This window comes from Lactuca sativa, chromosome 3 (assembly GCF_002870075.4).
Source record: "Lactuca sativa cultivar Salinas chromosome 3, Lsat_Salinas_v11, whole genome shotgun sequence".
NCBI lineage: Eukaryota > Viridiplantae > Streptophyta > Magnoliopsida > Asterales > Asteraceae > Lactuca > Lactuca sativa.
Genome location: NC_056625.2, coordinates 69,629,842 through 69,635,590, shown reverse-complemented (window position 1 = coordinate 69,635,590; position 5,749 = coordinate 69,629,842). Strand labels below are relative to the sequence as shown.

General features: G+C 27.5%; 1 long non-coding RNA gene across 1 annotated transcript; it reads right to left on the bottom strand.

Annotated features, from left to right (window-relative positions):
- Positions 1–2,066: 2,066 nt before the first annotated feature.
- LOC111891367 (uncharacterized) lies at positions 2,067–5,452 on the bottom strand. The gene is made up of 2 exons (XR_002850173.3): positions 5,087–5,452; positions 2,067–3,561 (listed from the first exon to the last, which is right to left on the bottom strand). It is a non-coding gene; the product is annotated as an uncharacterized LOC111891367 (long non-coding RNA).
- Positions 5,453–5,749: the final 297 nt, after the last annotated feature.

Genomic DNA, 5,749 nt, shown 5'->3' with positions numbered 1-5,749 from the left:
GGTTTATTAAGTTTTTTTTATAAAGTTGACACAAGTAGGGGAGATTAAACATGGGTTCCACACTCTCTTTTTTTGGTTCGATTTTCTTTGCCTTAGGATGTTTTGGCATATTTATCTTGTATTTGGTTATTAATGCATATCATCACCAAATAAATATTAATTGTGATTTTAATATAGAGCTATATAAATTGAAATGAGAGAATAGAAACTAACGACATACGTTATGCTCGGTGTGGTTTTACATCAATTGAAGACAACGCAATGCAACAAGTATTCGTTTTTTTTTCTTTTTTTCTTTTTTTTTTCAATTAGAGTTACGTAACTAAACATTTCTTTGGGACCAAATTTCCAAAATACCATAAGTAAAACAATTTTATGACAACAAGCAACTCAAAATTGGTAATTAAATTTTAATAATTTTCTTATCCAATATATATATATATATATATATATATATATATATATATATATATATATATATATATATATATATATATATATAGTTAGGTTAATTAGTTTTTACTAACTATTGTGTGCTAGAATGCATAAATCTAGACCAACAAATGAAATTAATCAATGTACATGATTTGAAGGTGTATGATATTACAATGGAATAACATGTACCATATAATCACACAAATTTTAGCAAAAGAGTATTTTAGACATTTAACTATATTTATAAAAGGAAATTTTTGGATTTTTAGAGATAATTAATTTTCCTAGTTTTAAAATTTTGAATTTTTTAATTAATTCAATTTTAATTCTAACGCGATTTGTATACATAACTGATTTTATTCTGTTAGAATGATGTTCTTTTAGAATTTTATTCTATTATAATATTATTGAAGAATATCAACATTCTTGAATCCGAGATATTATTATACATCCGAACTTCAATACAAATTCATACATATTCTTACAGATTAAAAGTTTTATACATTTTAATACTATTATACACATTTTAAAAGAATATCAACAAAAATGAATAAAATTTTAAAAAAAATAACAACGTTCTAAAATTGTGAGTATGAACAAACTTTAATCATTCTTCATGTTATTCATATTAGGTCTTCAACGTATTCTTTCAGCTATTCCTATCACAAATACAACAAAAACTATTAATGGTTAAAAACATGTTACTTGCAATTAACTATCACTTTATATATTCTGGTAGAATATATAGAATATAACAGAATACATAGAAAAAGAATAATAGGCAATCCAAGAGAAATATCTATTACAAAAAATAATAATAATAATAAAATAAAATAATAATAATAATAATAATAATAATAATAATAATAATAATAATAATAATAATAATAATAATAATAATAATAATAATAGGCAATCCAAGAGAAACATCTATTTAAAAAAAATTAACAGGTAAACATAGATTCTAAAAAAATCATCAAATATAAAGTGTAGTTACCATTTAATTTTGATAGAATATATATGCAATTACCATTTATAGCATCATCCAATTACCCATTACTATTGTGCAACCAAAATATATTATAAAAATTTTAAGAAACGTTCTTAAATAATCATTAAACCTTAAGTGTAATTATCATTTTAAATTCTAACCGAGTGTATTTTAACATAATACACTACACAAAGCATAATGTATTCTTATAGAATCTACTATATTGTGTATTTAATTTTCCTAAAAAAATTAGTATTCTCTTAGAATACATTGTATAATAGTTTCTTTTTATTAGTATATGTAATTGAACCATGAAAACTTATCATCCATAACCAAGTTGCAACATAAATTAATAAAATAAATAAAATTACCTAGATGAGTATATTTGTGTGTGAAGGTCTAGGAACAATTCGAGTATATCTCACAAGTTGGGATGAAATATCAATGTTTTAATCATCTTCTTCTCTATTTTAGTTATATAAAAATTATCACTAACCTGGAAGGTGTTAGAAAGACATCAAAATATTCTAAGCATGAAAAGATCTTCAAGCATAAGGTATTCATGGTGTCATTTAAAAACCTTTTGAATTTGCTATTTTATATTGCATTTATGTATTACCACTAAAGATGCATCACGAAATAAAAAAAGAATAATGAATGTATTTCCTAAGAAAAAATATTAACCAACCATTTATATCAAGATTTCTATGCCATTACATCTTTTTTAAACCAAAAATATTGTGACAAAAAATGAAATCCACCTACATCTTTTCTACTAGACATTTCGTCAAACACCTTTAGGATAAACACAAACCATCACGCTTTGTACTAAATATACCAACATCAAATGAAATTAAAAATAAAGATGCCTTGAACATCATTACCTAATTACATATCAAAATTTCGCTAAAAATGATATAAGAATATGATTATCTCTGATTAGAAGTAGAGAGGATGAGTGTATGATGTTTTAAGAATATGTTTACCAGATAAAATAGAATAGTGGCAGAAAATGGTGATGAAGGTGATGCTGGTGTAGGAAGATGAATAATAAAGATGTAACGGGCAAAAAAAATATGAATGAAATTCATTAATTACCTATTATGCGTAGAGGTGGCAATCGTGTCGTGTTGGGTCGGGTTCGTGTCGTGTCGAAACACTAAACGGGTTGAAAGTGATTGACCCTAACCCGGCCCATTTAATTAACGTGTCGTGTCGTGTCAACCCATTTATTTTCGTGTCGAGTTCGTGTCGGGTTTCGGGTTAGGGCTATACCTTGAAATATGTCGTGTCATGTGAGGTTAAAAGATTGAGCATGTTGAAAGAGTAGGAGTTTGGTAGGCGGAAATGAAAAACTAATTGTTTTGAGGCAGAATAGATGAAGTCATAGCAAGTTTAGATGAAAAAATTAAAAGAGTGGGAGTTGGGGAGGCAGATGATAAGGTCATGAGGATGTGAGAGTGGTGAAAGAGAGTGGGTAATCTGGGAGAGAATGGAAAAACTGAAATGAAATCTTGATCTAGACGACTAAGTTATTTCAACATTACAAAACAATTCAATTCGAAGGTTTTCTTTTACTTATGCTTTTGGTTTTGTATCTTTCTAGTTTATTTAAATAATTCAAAAAACTTGCATATAAATAAACGGGTCATTTTCGAGTTATATTCGAGTTGAAATTCTCAACCCTAACCTTACCCATTTAATTTTCGTGTCGTGTCGAGTCAACCCGTTTATTTAAACGGGTTGAAATATCGTACCCAAACTCGTTTATTTCGTGTCGGGTCAATTTTTGCCACCTCTAATTATGCGTGTATGATTGTATTCATCCCCAGTTAGGTTTTCTTATACATTGAATCGCTAATAAAAAAGATCACCAACATCAATTACGTTTGAATATGATGATAAGGCGGTTGGCAATGGTAATAGGAGGCTAAAGATGGAGATCGATGATGATGATGGTGAAAATCGATGATTGATAAACCCTAATTGCAGCTGCAAACTGAAAATCGATGATTGATAAACCCTAGCGTTCTTTGGTTGAAAATCCTCCATGTTCAGCCTCCTTAGATCGATAACAATGATAACCGGCAGAGAGAATAAGAAGGCATGCGACGTGAGTCCTTTTGTCGATCTACCTGTAGGTGAAAAAGAATAATATAAGAGAAAGAGAGAGAGAGAGAGAGAGAGAGAGAGAGAGAGAGAGAGAGAGAGAAAGACTATGTCAAATATATTTATTTTATTTTGTTAATTGCAGGAATTCGATTAAATGATCCCTTAATTAAAAGTATAAAATGTCCAAATTACCCTTAAATGATTTATTTAATTATTTATTATTTTTTAAATTTTCGTTGGTGCATTGAGGAACACAATAATTGTTAGAAACATTTGAACCTAGCTCTCTCTCTTTATATATATATATATATATATATATATATATATATATATATATATATATATATATATATATATATATATATATATATATATATATATATATATATATAGGGAAAAGTAAATATACCCTTAAGGGTATATAAACTTAGGTACCCAAACTCACAATACTACATCGTTTGTATCATATATAGACATTGTAATTGTCCAATGTTCTTATAATTCAACTTCTAACTTAAATTACTTCAAAGATTTTTATAAATATTATATTTATCTTCCTCTTACATAATTATCATTTTCAATAATAATATATATAGCCTAGTAAGTGTTCGACAAAAAGATGTGATGTAAGAGGAAGATAATAATGAAAATTTAAAAATATTGAATATAAATCAAGTTAAGGATTTAAGTTTAACAATATTATAATGAATATATCAAACAAAACGACGTATTATTATGAGTTTGGGTACCTAAGCTTATATACTCTTAAGGATATATTCACTTTTCCCATATATATATATATATATATATATATATATATATATATATATATATATATATATATATATATATATATATATATATATATATATATATATATATATATTAGTTTAATATGTAACAATTGTCGCAATAATATGTTTTACCAAAAATTGATGTTTTCAATAATTTATTAAAACCTGATGATTAAACCGAATTTTTGAAAATATATGTAAGATTTTTTTTTCGTAATTATCCCTTTTCTAAAATGGCAACAAGTTAGCAATACTAAAATCCCCCGGGGGGCTGTAAGCCTGTAACCTAAAATTCTGAATATGTTTGATGAAAAAAAAATGCCACTAATAAAAGTGTAACCATCAATTGGTTTCATTTTTCCAATCCCCAAGCAGTCTTTAACCCATTCTGCAACTGGATCTGATCTAGTCCAACACCCGACTTAAAACCGGGTATGGATCTCACCCCCAATACCCGATTTTTCTGCAACTACGCCAATTTTGAAGCTATGATCTGGGCTTTCAGATCATGTAAGATAAACATATAAATATTATATTAAACACCTCTTCCCTTAACCAAATTTCTCTCTTCCAGTTCCATGAAATCATCCCAAAATCAGAAGATTAAATCCTTCATTCAAAACCAAGGATTCACTACCCTCTAAACGTATCAATCCATGGATTTTTTGGTTGAATCGAACACGAACTATGTAACGAGATTCACACACATAAACTTTAATATATCAATTAATCGAAGTTTGGTTTCAAATTTTACCTCAAAACACAGTGAATTCCAACGTGATCTTCGCTAACTCAGACCTGCCCCCATAGCCATTGTTCTTTATCGATTTCTCATAATTCTTTCAAGGTTTTTTGGAGGGTTTTTCGATTAGAGAAACGATTATATACTCTGACATCTTAAACCCCATGTAACAGATGCACATTATGATCACGTTATCTTCCAATCAATGAGTCGCTTCCAGTTTCAACCTTTTGACAATTTGCAATCAGGTCCATAAAATTGTATCTACTTTTAGACTTTTGCCCCAAGCTATAAATTCATAAGTTGTGGTTTTCATACTTTGATTGCAACTACCAAACTTAATTGAATCTCTTATTTTTGTTTTCAATTTGGGCATAATTATAGAAAACGACATTCGTCTTAGGACCATGGAACCAACAAAAATAACCACATATATATATTTTAAAATGGTAAAATAGACAACTATATATTATGATTAAAGAAAATAATTTTTAATATGTTCAGAATCTTCGACATACTATAAGAATCATGTATTTAATTTTAACATAATAAGTAATTTTTAGTATATTTAAGATAGAATAAAATGGAGTTGAAATTAAATGAATCAAGATTTGTGGGAAAAAGAACATATATGTTTTACGAAATTATGGACAATTTGGGTCTTTCTCGGCTCTC